Source organism: Sminthopsis crassicaudata, chromosome 3, assembly GCF_048593235.1.
Source record: "Sminthopsis crassicaudata isolate SCR6 chromosome 3, ASM4859323v1, whole genome shotgun sequence".
NCBI classification, from domain to species: Eukaryota; Metazoa; Chordata; class Mammalia; order Dasyuromorphia; family Dasyuridae; genus Sminthopsis; species Sminthopsis crassicaudata.
In genome coordinates, this window is record NC_133619.1 from 436,466,960 (window position 1) to 436,485,084 (window position 18,125).

Here is an 18,125-nt window from a genome sequence, read left to right on the forward strand (position 1 = left end):
ATTTGGGATTTTCTGGGCAAAGAGATTTTCTCCAGTTCATTTTACAAATGAGGAAACTGAGGCAAACAAGGTTAAATGACTTTTCCAGGGTCATACAGCTAGTGGCTGAGACCAGATTTGAATTCAGAAAGACAAGTCTTACTAACTCCAGACCCAGTACTCTATCCATCATGCAATATAGCTGCCCTTTAAGAACTTTGACCCTATATGTAGTCAATATAAAAAAGCTAAAAAATGGAACAAGTAATTTGTAATGACAGATGATAATATTTGATAAAAGTAGAGATAAGGAGATATGTCCACATCTACTACTGGAGTATATTCTTCCAATATATTTTGGCATATAAGATATACACGTATAAAATGTCACATAACAATTAAAAAGGTTAAAATAGTAGTAGGTGACCAACAATAGAAAACTAATTGCCAGATTACTACTAGACTACTGAGAACATGATGTTGAGCTTTTAGTATCAGAAGAGAGCCAAGGATTAGGCAACCTCACTTTGGTAGAAGAAAGAGAATCCTTGTCTTTGGATCTCCCCAGTCTGAAGAGGAAGCCACATCCTTTCCCTTCCAGGGAACCCAAATATGGAAGGGAAGACAATTTCTTGTCTTTAAAGAGTTCTTAGTCTGAGGCAGTAGACTAGACATTTGCAGATAAACATACTTCATTTACTTAAAATTAGCTTAGTCTTTGAAGAAGAGCTGTCTACTAAATGCAGATATTAGTTATAATTGAAGCATAAAACTGAATTGAATATAACTTCATCTCAAGGTTCCACTTTTACTTATATCATTCATACCAGTAGACTCTAGGATACTCAAGTACTTCAGAAGTATAAGGAATGGTGACAACAGACAGAAATCCTCCATGAGGAAATATAACTTTTAGGAGGAATTCCATCACAGCAGAATAATGAGTTATCCAAATGAAATGGGACCAGGATGGAAGAATAATCCAGCCTGTTCATGTCAAAGCAGTTCATTGAGCTATCAGAGAAGACTAGATCCTAGATAGAATTTCTATCACCCCTTGGAGGATTTGGCCAACTTGATTGGACATCTAGGGTATGTGTTTGTATGCCCTGGGAGATAAGATTACCTAAGAGGTGCAATAGACAGAGCACTAAGCCTGGAGTCAGGAAGACTTACTTTTCTGAATTCAAATCCAGATTCAGACACTTACTATTTGTGTGACCCTGAGCAAGTCATTTAATCTTGTTTGCCTTATCTTTGTCAAGCAAACACTAAATTAGGGTCACAAGGGGTCAAATGTGACTGAAAAATCTGAACAACAAAAGGATCAGCAAAGTGGAAGTATTGACATTTGGGAAAATGCCAGCTATGAGAGCTGTCCTGGCAGGTTTGGCTATTTATCACTTTCCTTAGATACTTGGTTCAAGGTGTTTCATCCCTCTAGGTTGGTAACTGTGACAAAGAAAGCTGGATGAGGACAGAAAATTGTCTAGTAAAAATACCACAAAATAAAATTGTAAAAATGAATATTTTTGAAAGATTTAAGAATTCTGATCAATGCAATAGTAAATAATAAATCCCAAGAACTGAAGATGCAAAATGTTATCCACCTGCTGACAGAAAAGTGATGGACTAAAATAAAGAAAGAAGATACACATTTTTGGATATGGCCAGTATAGGACTTCATTTTACTTCTTTATTTGTTAACAAGGGTTTTGTTTTGATTTGTTTTATTTTCAGGGCATATGGGGGGAGGTGGAGAAAAAGTAATGATTAATAATTTAAAAAAGAAAAAGGAAGCAGACAGTTCCTAGGCAGTAGACTAAAAATCTTGAGAATCTATATAGATTGTACAAGAATAATAGAAGTAATAGTATAAAGATAAAGCAATGACATAGCTCTCCAGAAGTAATCTGACAACTGAAAAGATGAACATTCAAACAGGTGGAGAAAAGAATTTAGTGCAAAGGTCATATTGCAGAATGTCAGTGCCTCACATAGTAGAAATGAATTACTCAGTCTGACTAAGGCTGCCTTGCCTTTATCCTCATCCCTAGGTATCTTAAGGTACTTCATTAAGCAGTCTCCTTGAGAGTCTTCTCTAAGGAGTCTGTCAAGTCTGATTCCTGTTTCCATCTTGCACGGCCTCTGTGGGCCCTATAGCAATGGAAGGAAAAGGAATTAGGAACTTTTTCTGTTGTTCTGAGAGAAGCAGAATCTTTCATTTGCTTCTTTCTGTTATATGTGTTTTATCTCCAAACACTCCACCTCCACCCTTTCATTTTCTGTATGTAAGGGCCTTTATATTCAAATGAAGTCAATAAATATCTATTGAGCACTTATCATGTAAATTCAGATATTATGGAAGGCTTAAAGAACTATGAGATTCAATGTCTGCTTTCAAGGAGCTTCCAGTACATTTTGGAATATAATATATATATATATATATATCTATATATCTATATATAGATAGATATATATAGATATCTATCTATATATATCTATCTATATATAGATAGATAGATATATAAAGTCACATAACAATTAAAAAGGTTAAAATAGTAGGTAACCAACAATAGAAAACTAATTTCCAGATTATGAAGGACATATTGGAAGAAGAAGCAATTGGAGGGATAGAGACTGAAAAGACAGAATGTTATAATGGAAAAGGACACTTAGAACCAGAATATCTAAATTTAGGTATGAACTCTAATATTTATTAACCATTGGAATTTGGGCAAGATCCTTTACTGTGTCCAGACCTTGATTTCCTTATCTATAAAATAAAGAGGTTGGACTTGGTAACTTCTACATTCTTTTTTTTTTTTTTTTTAAAGTTAACTGTTTTATTTTTTGTCTGATTATACATATTTATTAGCTTTTAAAATACTATTCCTTTGTTTGTAGGGAGAGAAAAATCAGAACAAAAGAGAAAAACTATGAGTTTAAAAATGAACATAGCTTATGTTGATTTACATTTAATCTTCATAGTTTTCTTTCTGGATGCAGAAGGCATTTTCTGTCCAAAGTTTATTGAGATTGCTTTGGATCACTGAATTGCTGACATGAACGCCTTTTATAGTTGATCATCACACATTCTTGCTGATATTGTGTATAACATATTCCTGGTTCTGCTTGTTTCATGTAAATCTTCCCAGAACTTTCTAAAATCAGCTTGTTCATAATTTTTTTATAAAACAATGATATTCCATTACTTTCATATATCATAACTTATTTAGCCATTCCCCAATTGATGGGAATATATTCATTTTCCAATTCTTTGCCACCACAAAAAGAGCTACTACAAACATTTTGCTCATGTGAGTTCTTTTCCCTTTTTAATAATTTTCTTGAGATACAGACCCAGTAGTGGTACTACTGGATCAAAGAGTATGCATGGTTTTATAGCTTTTTGGACATAGTTTCAAACTGCTGTCTAGAATGTTGATCTCTACTTTCAACTTTTAGTCGATGACTCTATAATCTGAGCCTTAGGTTCCTTATGTAATAAAAAATGGGGACATGTAAGTCCTCATAAATGTTTTCCTTCATCCTCCATCTGTTTTTTTGAATAATGTTCTGCTTATTCTAGCAGTCTATTAGCATCTTACTTAAAAATCCCTAAAGTCACTGGGAGGCAAAATGAGAATTGTGCCTTGAAGTCTTTTCCAGGAGCAGTGCTGGTTATTGTCTGGTAGGAGAATATGGGTGTAGAATTTTTTTAAAAATTGGAGTATTATTAATAATTCTCTCTTCAGAAAAGGGTTGTTTTCCACAATGGCACTTACAACGAATACACTCTTTTTAAAAACTGTCATATCAAGCATTGAACTTTATAGTCATTCCTATAATCAGTTTTGTTCAGGATATGAGAGAATGAATGAATGAATGAATGAATGAATGAATGAATGAATGGGTCTGCCAGGATCCATACAGTCTCCCTTCTTATCAATGTAGCTTACTAAAACCAGACTTAATATTGCTAAAACAGGACTGTCCCTATAATACTTAAAACACTTTCACCTGTTTGTGATATCTTTGTGTCTTTCTATAAGTTCTTTGTAGTCAGGAATTAAATGTAATACCTCTTTGCAGTCCCCACACACTGAAGTTTATGCAGGCTCTTGCAAAATAAATAGTCATTGTCTTGATGTTTCAGTTCTTGATCTCAGTTTCATAAAGAGCCCTCTTTTCCTCTGTCAGTTGAAGAATAAGTTAAGAAGGCCCCTCTTGAAGGTCAGAGGCTATTTGAATGGTTTTTGCCCCTTTGGGATGAAGAATAAGGTATTAGTACTACTGCATGTGGATGCCATTTAATTTCAATGCAACCTCAAGGATGTGAAATAAATGAAAGGTAGCAGCTAATAGAGCATATCCCCAGAAACCAAAGTGTAATTGAAGTAATACTGAAGTCTCTTTTGGAAGAAGCTGTTCTTAATTGCAAGAAATATATAGATAGGCTTCCAAAGGGACTTTAGTGCCTAAGAAAAATCCAAGAATTGAGTAAAATGAATGAAAGGAAACTGCATTATTTTCCTTCTTTTTCATGTATAATTAAGCTGCATAGTTTTCTGACATCTTTACAATTTCACTTAGATGTCACCTATAATAATTTATTTCCTAATGCTGGACACTTAAAGAAAAGTAGATTATAAAAGGAGACTATAGTAAACAACATCAGCAATAAACCAGAGCATCAATTTTTCATTTTCAGCCCAATCTCTAAACTTTTAGGAGAAACTCTTTGTGATGCATTGTCGACATCCTTATGCATCAATAAAATTGATTGGAACATGTTGAATCAAACCCACAATTAGAGTGAAATTGGCAACACTAATACGTGTTAATGATAGGTGGGCTGCCTAATTTTGAGAAATGGTAACGATTAGAATTCAGCTTTTTAAAGCTTTGCATTGGTTTTCTTAGTAAACTTAACCTTGTTTTTTATTTTAGCTGGAGTTCACCTATGTTTGCCTGAATGAACATCTTCTCTGTCTGGAAGCTAATTGTTGTTCTACAGCCTTAACAATGGTGATCATTGGTTATTTTTCTTAGTCAAGGGACAGAAATAGTGATTGTTACAAGATTGGTAAGTGATGCTATTGATAACACTCAGTCTTCATCTGTGCTCTTGACAGCAGAGGTATGATATTACCATTTTGATAAAAACCTTTCCATAGGGCCACTTAGTTTCAGTTTGTCTTCTTGATAGGGTGTTTGGGATAGGTTTGGAAATGTTAGTTGAAATGAACCCAGATAAACTATCTTCCCCTTCCCCAAGTGGAGGCACAAGTGAAAATTCTTTAATTTTTTCTGAATCATTCCTAAAATGTTTTCTGTGCAGCTCTGTGATTCTACTAACAGGCCTATACCATAAAGAGAACAAAGGAAGAAGAAAAAGATCCATGTGTAAAAAGGAATAATGACAGCTTTTTAAAATTTTTATTTTATTTTTTTGTAATAGCAATGAACTGGAAACTGAGGAGGTATCCATCAATTGGGGAATGGCTAAACAAATTTTGGCATACTCATGTAATAGAAAACTGTGGTGCTCTAAGAAATAACCAAATGTATGGTTTCAGAGAAACCAGAAACAACTTGTATGAACTGATCCAGAGTGAAATGAGCAAAAGTTAGAGAAAAATTTATATGATCACAAGAACATTATAAAGACAAACAATTTGGAAATGCTTAAGGACTCTGATCAATGTAATGGCTAATCAGTTCTAGAGAGAGCTGATGATGAAAAATGTTATACACTTCCTGAAAGAGAGATAATGAATTCAATATTCAAAATGAGACACATTTTTTGATGTGGTCAGCATTGGGATTTCTTTTTCTTGACTATGCATATTTGTTAAAAGAGTTTTGTTTTTCTTTCTTTTTCCCCCATAAAGGGGAGGGAAAGTAGAAAAGAGGAAAATAAATGCTTTTAAATTTTTTAAATAATTTGCCTGGCAATGAAATATTTGTCATGTGACTTCAAAAATGTAAGAATTGGCATGGTATTATTAAAAGACATCATTTTTAATGTAAATATTTTATGCTTGGTATGTTTGGATTTTTAAATACATTTTTTTCTTCTTAAAGGAAGGTTCAGTCATTTAAACTAATGTTTTGGGTTTTAAAAAGCTTGTTGATATCTTCAATTTCCTAATCATCTTCATTTCCAAATATATTCCTCTTCTCTGCTATGCAGAATACTATTTCTTATAACAAAGAACTAAAGAGAAAGATCTATAGTTCAGCAAAACTTACCAACACATTGGGCATAGTATTTTCTTGGTATTGTTTATTTTACTTTCCATCATTTTATATGTTTTCCCATGCTTCTTTAGATTTCTCATACTCATCATTTCTTATGGTACAGTGTCTTTGCATTAAGTTCACGTACCATAACTGATGTCATTCTACAGTCAACCAACATCTACTTTGCTTCTGGTTCTTTGCTATTAAATAAGTTCTCCTTTAGTATTTTGTGGTATATGAAACCTTTCTTGCTGTATTTGATCTCCTTGGGACATATACTTAACAATGGGATATCTGGGTTAAAGAATATTATCTAATATTTCAAGACATTGGAGTGGATAAGGAGTTAGAGGGTAAGGGTTAAATTTTAGTGCTTCCATGTCATTTTAAAAAAGTTATTTTTATTTTTCAAGTAACAAATATTTTAAAAAATATTTCCCAATTACATGTTAAAACAATTTAAAAAATTTTTTTTTTAAGTTTTGAGTTCCGAATTCTATCCTTTCCCTCCCTACTCCCTGAGATGGTAACCAATCATATACACAATATACACATGCAACCATGGAAAACATTTCCATATTAATCTTTTTATACCAGAAGACTTGAATAAAAAGAAAAAAATGAAGGAAAGAAAGTAAAAAAATAGCATGTTTTAGTCTGTATTCAAATAGTATTAATTCTTTCCCTGGAGGTGAATTCATCACATTAGTCCTTTAGCATTTTCTTGGATCATTGTATTGCTGAGAATGGCTAAGTCATTCACAATTCTTCATTGAACAATATTGCTGTAACTGTATGTAACATTCTTCTGCTTCTGTTCACTTTGCTTTGTATCTGTTTTATGTAAGTCTTTCAAGATCCTCCTCTGGATTGAGTAAATGAAAAAAAATTAACTATTAGTTGGTACATCAGATACCATCAGGTCTTTTTTTTTTCCATTTGGTATTTGATAGCTTAGATTTCTTCCTTTCAAAACTGTCTGCTTATGTCCTTTGAACTTAATCTATTGAGGAAATGGTTCTTGGTCTTATAAATTTTAATCACTTCCTTATATATCTGGAATATAAAACCCTAATGTAAGAATATAAGTTAAAAAATATTGCTTTCAAGATGTTTCTGCCAGGTAACTCTTTTCCTTTGTAAGTTTTGCCACATTTAAGTTGTTGGTGCAAAATTTTTACAATTTTATATAACAATTACATTTTATTTTGTTACCTTGTTAATCATGTCTTATTCCCCTATTGCTGTTATCATTTATCCTTCATTCTTAAAGAGGACCTTGACAGCAGGGAAGTGATGCCCTCCATGCAAGTGAATTGGAGTTAAATGAGGGAGGGTTGTTCAAGATCATCTGCCTCACTTTCCCTCCAGAGCCATCTGGATCACAAGATAAAAATCAAGATGCCTGGAGATAGTCTTCCCCATTCATCGATCTGAAAGGTAATTTCTTCTTTGTTTCTTTAATTTGCTTATGATGACACTTCTTTCTGTCATCTTTTACATGATATGTTTCTTAGTATATTATATGAGCTATTGGTCTACACCTAATTTCTTCTAGGTTATTGTACACTTTTTTTTCCAGAAGTCTTTATCAAATAATGAGTCTTTCCTTTCAGTGATTGTAGTTTTTGGATTCATTAGAATACTATGGCATGTTTGCTTCTGGATATTGTGTACCTAATCTGGTCCACTATTTGACACAACTACTTTCTCTTTCTTTGACCTGCACCAAAGAGATTTAATGATTTTTGCTTTATGGTATAGTGTTAGACTTGATAACAATAGATTCCTTTCCAGCATTTCCATTTGCTATCTATGTGACCCATTGAATAAATCACTCAACCTCCGTTGACCTCAATATTCTCATCTGCTAACAAAGGAGTTCATTAGATGACCTTTAACAGCTCTTTCAGCTCTTAAATCTATGATGTTACAACTAATTTTTTTTTCTCTTTTGGGATTTCTAACTTCATGTTTATATTCCTTAATAGCAGAGGACTACTTTCACAAACAATTGATGATTCAGCTTCATTTTTACTCTTCATTTTCCCAAACTTAGATGTGTTTCAGGGTTAGAATATCAGACTCCCTATACAGGTCATTAAAGAATCTCTTAATTTGCATGCAGCTGCATGGATTTACATATCATAATGTAAATCAAGAAACTTAAACTTAAGAACATTAAAAAATTTATACAATCATATCTAGTAAAATAGTCAGGATTTTCCTTAGCTGAAATGAGAGACAGATTTCAAAATTAATGAAAATGAATGAGTGGACAGGATAGGAAAACATTAGTCCATCAGATCAAATATATACTGTATTTACCTGTTTCATGGCTTTCCTGGCTTCCTTAAAGAATCAACTCAAATTTCACCTCCTGAAGGAGGCCTCAGTCTATTCTGTATATATCCCCAATGTATATACTTATTTTCATGTTGCATTTCTCATTTGAATATGAGCTCCTTGAGGTCAGGGTCCATGTATTTGCCTTTGTTTGTATCTCTAGCTAGCAATACTTGAATTGAAAGACTGACTGATTCCAGAATAAGACTGAAACATGGCTTAATGAATCTTAGTGCTGTGCTTCCCATTCTCTTATGAGTGATTGCTTTCTGAGAAAAAAGAGAAACAAAGGATGTCAGGAATAGAAGTAAGTATTAGGAATTATTGCCTAAAATAGAGGGTATTTGGGAAATTTTACCTAAAGTACAAGTAACTTTTAAAAATAAATTCCCAAAACATCTCATGATGACAGCATAAGTATATTTAAAAACTCATCTTTCACTAATCTGTATTAATGGATATGGGTCCTGATTATGAACATAATTGAAAAGTTTAATAATTCTACACATTAATTTTTCAAATTCTCAATGGCTACCATAGTTATAAAATTATATATATATATATACACACATATATTATGTATATATTATTGGAATTTATTTTTTACTGGAGAGAAGAACTCATTATTTGACAAAATTGCTAGAAAAATTGGACAACAATGTGGCAGAAATTAGATTTAGACCATCAGCTCACATAATACAACCATAAGATATGTACTGCATGAAAGCATGATCTAGATAAAGGAAATCTCCTTATAAACAAATTAGAGAAACAAAGAAGAAATTACCTTTCAGATATATGGATAGAGAAAGAAGCTGTGATGAAGCAAGAAGTAAAAATAATATAGATAAAACACAATATTTATTATATAAAATTTTAAAGTTTTTTGAACAAACAACCCAATGTGGTAAAAATTCTTAAGGAAAACTTTCTCTCAAATTAGCTTCAATATCTCATATTTTATAGAACTTTAGGGTTTTCAAAGCACTTTTTCTCAGGCAAGTCTGTGAGGTGAGTGATTTGGTTATATTACCCACAGTTTATTGAGGGGGATGCTGTGATACTGAGAAGTTAAGTGACTTGTCCTTAATTGGTTAGCTAATAGTATCTGAGATGGATAGAGTGCTGGGCCTGGAGTTAGGAAGATTCATCTTCATAAGTTCAAATCCAGTCTCATATATTTCCTAGCTGTGTGATCCTAGGCAAGTCAGTTACTTATTTGCCTCAATTTACCCATTTGTTAAATGAGCTAGAGAAGAAAAGGACAAATCATTCCAGCATTTTTGCCAGGAAAACTCCAAATGAATCATGAGGAGTCAGACATGATTGAACAATAACATCTGAGGTGGAATTTGAATACTCTTCTCTCTTACTTTAGTCCAAACATGCTTTCTATAATACCATGTTCCATTTCCCCAAATGCGTATCAGGTGATGGTAGACAGCTGTCGATAGAAAGGACTTGTGGGAATCCTGGATGACCAAAGATAGGCTAAATTCAGATTTGCTAACCACTGTATGTGGGTTATTAAGAGGTTGTGATATTCTTGATTTAGAGTGGGAAGGGAAGCCATTAAGACCCCTCCTTTCTTAGACAGATGAGGAAACTGAAGTCTAAATAGATTAAATCCCTTCCCCAAGACTGCACAACTAACTAGTATCTAAGACACTTAAATCCACTTCAAATTGAGTTGTCAAGTATTTATCAAACATTTAGAATGTTGTAGGCACTATGCTAAGGCAGTGGGAATACAAATAGAAGCAAAAAGATAGGTCGCATCCTCAAGAGCTTGCAATCTCCTGGGAGGAAGACAATAATTAAGAGAGAGCTGAAAATAGTTGGGTTACAGTCTAGAGAATTCCTTCTTCAGAATGGCTGGTCCAGACCCTTCATCAAAATGGAGGTTCCAGATATGGTGTAGTCAGAAATGTGAGGAAAATAAATGAGCAAACCAGATTGGGGAATTTTAGTGGGTCTCTACTTCTATCACTTTCTCTTGATCTTGAATTTCAGTATCTTTTCACCTGCCTATAGCATAATAAAAAAAAATTCGGAGTACCTATTAATGTGTTCAGGCCTGAGCTTGAACACTCACTTTATGATCCTCCCATTACTTTTAACTTTAGTAGGATATGGAAGTATGCCCAAGATTGAGTGCCTTGGGTACATTTGGATAAGCCTAAAACATTGTACTTGACTTTACTTTTAAGTACCCATTTTATCTGTGCCGATTTACTTCTGTCATTAGCCTATTTACTTTTCCTCATTCTTTTTAAGCTTTTACACTGGAACTCTGTCCAAGGGCTCAGACTCACTCTTCCCTGACATAGCTCTTTCAGGGTTGAATCTAGTGATAAAAGGCCCTTTAAAATGTTCTGGCAGGAGGATCTAATAAGCAGGTTGAAACAAAGGATGAAGCAGTTCTAGCAGAAAGGAAATGTGCAGGAAATAAGAGGGCCCTGCCTGGGATCACACAGCATGAAAGGCTTTAAGCTTGCAGTGAGTTATGTCAATGAGAAGGAAAGGAGAAAATGGATTGCTCTGCAGCCTCCTGAGGACTCCGTTGGTTGCATTAGAATAAAGAGTAATGGAAGGACTTGGGTAGGGAAGAGCACGCTCTGAAGATCCATTTGAAAATTGTATTACAATCCAGGGGATGCTTTAGAGGACCTAAATTCTGAAAATGATTTGGATCATTAGCCATTTTCTATCAGCTTTACTCCCAAATTTCTTTATCTTCCCAAAAATCAGCTAATTTTCTGCCTTCTTTCTTTCCCTCTTCTTCATCATCTACAACAAACATTTATTAAGTGCCTATTATATGTCAGGCACTGTACCAAGCCCTTGGAATGCAGAGAAAGGCAACAGTATGATCTCTGCCCTCAAGGAGCTTCTAGTCTAATGGGAGAGAAAAAATATAAATAGGTATCTCTCTCTCTCTCTCTCTATTTCTCTCTCTTTATATATATATATATATATATATATATATATATATATATATACACATACACATGCTTACATATACATACATATATATAAAACACTTATTTATGAGATGGGACAGTTAGGTAGTGCAGTAGATTGAAGGCTGAGCCTTGAATTAGGAAGACCTGAGTTCAAATCTTGCCTCAGACACTTACTAGCTGTGTAATCCTGGGCAAGTCACTTAACTATGTTTGCCTCAGTTTTCTCATCTAGAAAATGAGGTGGAGAAGGAAATGGCAAACTTCTTTAGTATCATTGGCAAGAAAACCTCAAATTATATCATGAAGAGTCAAACGTGACTAATCAATTGCAAATTAAAAAGACAAATACAGAATAGGCGAAGGTGATCTCAGAGGAAAGGCATTAGCAGAGGTAAGGATCAAGAAAGACTTCTTGTAGAAGATGAAATTTTAGCTAAGACTTAAAGAAACAGGAGACAGGTAAAGAGGAAGAGTCTTATAGCCATGGGAGACAGACAGTGGTTGGTGATGGAATGAAAGAAGACCAGTATCATCTAATTATAGTCTGTTACAATTAGTTCATCTGGAAATAATGATGAATTATTGTAAGGGATTCCATGATGTTATTAATCAAAGACTATCACTCTACTGAAGTGGCAGAAGGGGGGTGATAGTTGCTGTATAGTTACTTTAAGTACAAGTGAAATTGTATAATAGTGGTAGTAATAATAATAATTTTGAAAGTTAGACAAAATCTCTTGAATTAGATTCCACGAATTCATAATTCATGATAATTCACATAAGGAGTAAATTGAGATTTATCTTTTTCTATCTGGAGGAAAAGAATAAGAAAACATACAACTACATATTCAGCATTACTGACAATTCAATTCAATATAAACTCCCCGAGGAACAGAGATTAGTTCATTTTTGGTTTTATATTCTCAGTTCTTAACAAATAGTTGGAACTTAGAAAGTGCTTGTTGATTGATTGATTAATTAAGAGAATAAAATCTTTTAAGGTACTTTATTGTGTGCAAAACAATGGGAAGATGGTTATTAGTTTTTCTTATCTATGTACTAGATTGAAAATATGTATTGAGTTCTGTGTTATTTTATACTTGATTAATTTCTATATAATTTTGGAGGTATTCCAAAGTTATGAAGCTGTATTTCTTTTATAAATATTCTTCAATTAAGACTAATCTGTCTTCTCTATTAGTCTGTATTAGTCATGTATTATTATATATTAAAATGTCTTCAGAATGACATGTAAATATGACATTTTCATAAATTTGGGGCATTTTTAATAGAAAAAGGTTCTCTGAGGCAGAAAAAAAATGACATAGAGAGTGAGAGTTATATTGAGAAGTAGAGTGCAGGAAAAAGAGGAGAATAAGTCAGGCTGTGAAAAAACCCAGGTTGAGGTGCTGAAATGAAATTGTTAGAGAGCTGGTGAGAAACTATATTATATACAGTATTTTGGTAACTTAAGAATGTACCACAGAGAAGGAAATGAAGCACAAGATGAGAATGAGAAGAACAGTGCCCCCTTACAATGAGTGGAGTTTGATGTGAATTTTAAAGGGAAGGTATTTACTTAAATACCTGGCAGGTTCTTAGGGTGTCGTATTGCAGGTAATACACTCAGAGGAATGGAGAGCACCTGAGGGAGTTGAGCTGGACTGATCCAACAGACTGCATAGCTTGCATGTATTCTTAAAAGAAGGATGGCAATGTATTGGTTCACAGGTTCATTGATTTTGAGATGGAAAGGATTCAGTGACCATAACCGGACTCTGTGCTAATCTTATTCTGTATACAAATAAATTAAGATCCAAAAAAATTTAAAAGATTTGCTTAAAATTATGCTGATAAAGGTGACATTTGAACCCATGTCATTTAGTTTATTTCTAGCACTTTTCCACTTTTCAGGTGTTTTTTGATGGTCAGAGGGAGTAAACATTAGTGATAACCCCCTTTTCCTATATCGTTGGAACCCTTTTAACAGTGATGCTGACAAAATATTGACAAAGGATTGAAGACTTCCCTCTTTCATTAGGAAGAATAGTGAATCACATGGGACACAGTGAATGTCATAGAGTTTTGGAATCTCATGAACTTTACCTACTCCTGGATGGTTTCATGATTTGCATCTCAATATAGTTAAATATTAAATGAATACTGTGTATACAATATTGCTTAATGGTTGATAGAAGGAGAGAAGAAGTGAAATAAGAACACATTCTCTTCCCAAAAGTACTTCACAATCGGGTCACTTCCTCATAAACTCATAGATGGGTCAATTTAGTAGAGGTAAAAAAAAAATTTTTACAGGTCTAATCCCAACTTTCCAATTTACAGATGAGGTTACTAAGTTTAGAGAAACTAAAGATTACATTAGTTAATAACTGACAAGAATTGGAGTCTTGAGTCAAAATCACTTCATACCAAATCCAGTGACTTTATTTTTTTAATATATTATTTCATTCTAATCTTCTTGCTAGGCATGTGTGTGAAATTTTAATTGTCCAACTAATCTTCTTGCTAGGCATGTGTGTGAAATTTTAATTGTCCAACTAATCTTCTTGCTAGGCATGTGTGTGAAATTTTCTTTCTTCTCTTAATATTCAAACATTATCTTTTGGAATATCAAGAAGTACTAAGATGTTTTCTTCTAGGGGGATGTTATATCCAGTATTAGGGTAGATAGATAGATAGATACTTGGTCTTTGTGAGTCCTTTCTTATACCAATGCTACTCTTGAAAGATCTCTTTCACTTTAGAGTACAATATTACTTTCTAAATTCATCTTTGGTTTTCCCCAATGGAGTGTGGCATAGCATTCAGAACCATTCCTTGGCTAGTTGATAAATCATAAAAAACTATTTAATCCAACTTTATTAGGATAAGTATAAGCTATGATAAAATGCATTCTCTTTAAAACAATTAGTTTTTGACAATGGTGCTAATATTATCTTTTGTTATTGAAGTTTTATTGCTTCTTATTGACATTATTACATAGTTGTAATCATTATATATGTATATATGTATATATATATATACATATTATATAGTGTTGGTGGGATTTTCTTTCTTTACTCTGCATCATTTCATGCAAGTCTTTCTTTGTTTTTCTGAAGTTTTCTATATTTATCATTACTTACAGCATAATAATATTCCATTATATTTATATGCCACAATTTGTTCAGCCATGTCCTAATCACTGGATGTAAATTTTGTTTCTAACTTTTTTTGTTCCACAAATAATGTTGGTACGATTTGAAACTTTGCCCCCAGTTCTTAAGCTGTGCAAAATATTGCTAGTCATTTATCCCAAGAGATCAAAGAGTAAGGAAAAGGACCTAAATATACAAAAATCTTTAAAATAGTTCTTTTCATAGAATCAAAAACTGGAAGCCAAAGGATTACCCACAAATTGAGGAATGGTAAATAAATTATAGTATGTTAAAATGATAGCATATTATTATACACTAGAAAATGATGCAACAGTTTCAAAGACAACTAGAAAGACTTTTATGAAATGATTTAGAGTAAAATCAAGAGAATAATTTATACAATGAGAACCACATTAGAAAAAGAAAATTTTTTGAAAGATTTAAAGTACTATGTGATCTTATTTTTGTTCAGTCATGTTTGACTCCTCATGACCCCATTTGGGTTTTTCTTGAAAAAGATATTGGAGTTGTTTGCTATTTCATTTTCCAGGCATTTTCCAGGTGAGGAACTGAGGCAAACACAATTAAATGACTTATTCAGGGTGACACAGCTAGTAAGTGTCTGAGACATTGTTGGGAACTCAGGAAGATGTATGTCTCCCTGACTCCAGATCCATGAACTATAGAGCCACCTAGCTGTCCCATGTAAAAAACCATTATTTTGCAGGACCTAAGACAAAGGAGTGACAAACTTAAGGTTTAAATGCCACAAACATTTTAAAATATAGCCAATGAAAGAATCTTTCACTCAACAATACAAAAACATGTCCAATTTTTGTCATTACATTTTTTTACATTAGCAACTTTTCTTACATAATTTCAAGTAATTGTCCAAAAAAAATTAATCCATTTGTAGTTCCATTTACAGTAATTAGCATGTGTCTTTCTAAAATCTTCCAGCAATTGTTTTTTCCATATTTACTACCTCTGATGGGTATTAGATTGTATCCCAAAGTCATTTAAAATCACATTTCTCAGGTTATTTGTGATTTTGAATGCTTTATTTTCAGATGGTTAAAGATGGTAGTTGACTTTTTTCCTTTGGATAACTGTTCTCATTCTTGATCAACAAAAAGATATGTTTCCCATATGATATCTATCTTCTCTGGATTAGACTTGTTATAATAAAAATGCATCTAAATAGTACTTTGAAGTTTATGAAATCCTTTTCTAACAACAGCTCTGTGAAATAGGTAGAGCAAGAGACAAACTCCCATCAGTTAGAAAGTGGCCTAAGGTTCATTGCTTAGAGTCAGGTTTAAATATCATCTCATACACTTAGAAGTTGTTTTAATTCAGATTATCCTGACTTCAAGGCTCATGCTCTATTTATAGTACCATCTAGATACCCCAAATGCCTATTTTTAAAAATGCAACCCCAAAGTGTTTCTTAATCAGACCTCAGAGCAGATTCCAGTGAACAAATAGTTGGAGAGAAGAGACAATTCTTAGAACCAGCAGACTGTTGTTCCATGTGACCTATATGACCTTGAGCAGACAATTTAACCCCTTTTGGCCTTGGCTTTCTTTTACAAAATGAAGTAAAAGACTAAATGACCTTCAAGTTTTCTTCCTGCTCTATATAATTTGATGTTTTAAAAATGATTGGATCCAATAAGATAATGCTTGTAAATCATTTTTTTTTGAACCTTAAAGTACTAAGGTTAAATGCTAACTATTATTCATCAGAAATGGATGAAAGTATTAAAAAGTGCAGAGGGGAAGAGGAGATTGTGTACCTTTTGGCCAGGGGTTCTTAACTTTTTTTTGATGATATGAATCCCTTTGGCAGTCTGGTGAAACTTATGTGTCTCTTTTCAGTGTAATATCTTAAAATAAAGAAAATAAAATACGTAGATTTATAAAGGAAACCAATCACACTGAAATCTAATTATCAAAATACATTAAAACAATGACTTCACGGGCCCCAGATTAATAACTGCTATTCTAAATGTTTAGATCTCAACCAGCTCTCTTTTTGTCAGCTGACAGCACCTAGTTCTATAGGTTAAGAAGAAGAAACTCAGCTTACAAAAAAACTCCAGCCTCTCATTTGGCATGAATTATGAAGCAAACTATGTATAAAAGATATATAATTATCAAAGGGTTGTAATGAAAGAAAGAGAGAACAGAGACAGAGACAGAGGAAAACAGAGAGACCGAGAGGGACAGAGAGATGGACAAACACAGACAGAGAAACACAAAGAGAAAGGTGGAGACAGAGAAACAGAGACAAAAGGAAGCAGAGACAGAGAAACAGATACAAAGTCAGAGACAGAGAAACAGTATGTGATGGGAGAAGAGAGAAAAACAGAGAGAGAGAGAAAGAGAGAGAGAGAGAGAGAGAGAGAGAGAGAGAGAGAGAGAGAGAGAGAGAGAGAGAGAGAGAGAGAGAGAGAGAGAGAGAAAGAGAGAAAGAGAGAGAGAGAGAGAGAGAGAGAGAGAGAGAGAGAGAGAGAGAGAGAGAGAGAGAGAGATATTCTGAGCTAGCGAATCTATCCCTTCATAGGAAGTAGGAAATGCTGTATCAAGTCAACCATTTTTTCCTGGGGTAATAAAACTGCAAGAGAATTATCCTCTACAGAAAGGGAGAGGGTTTTTCCCCCCCTTCCTCCTATTTCAGATATGATACCCTAAGGGAATTGTTCAAGAACAATTTATCCTTAACCCTTTTCCCCAGAATGTTGCCAACTGCCAAGGTCAGTTTCAACTTAGTTTATCGGTTCTAGAAATGCCATTTGTGCAAGTCAGAGCTGTTAGAAGCAGTTTCAAGTGTTGCGCTCACTTTGTGCCTTCATAAATTTGGTTGGTTCTATAAAATCAGAGCAGGAATTCAGCTGTTAGAAGCAGACTCCCCTCTTTCATTTAGTCTGCTTGCCTATTAGGACTGGGACTGCACAGCAGGCAACACATTTACAGTATCTCCAGCCCTGGTTTCCTTCCATTCATGTTTCATTAAGTTCTCCTGGATTAGAGTCCAGTATCTTTTTACTATACAGTTTGCTGTTTGCCACTACTGTATGAAGTACAAAATTGACCCAAACTTGGAATATATTTCTGGGTCTGAGCTGCTCGGTACTGTATCACCCACAGCTTCCAGGCTTTAATCCAGAAGTTTGCTTTACAGCCTTCATAGTCATATGAAAAGAGCTCCCAGAAAACCAAATCATGCACGTAAAATAACTTTGGTGGGTCTTTTTTGTTTGCTTTTAAAATGCAGTGGATGCCAATGGGTGGTAGATCACTGAGGGTGGAGGTCCAAGTAGAATTGTGAAGGATTGTCAGGGTCCCATGTAAGAGTCACATAGGTCAATCTTGACACATGATCAGGTGAAAATTCAGCCTCAGAAATTTGGAGAAGACACTG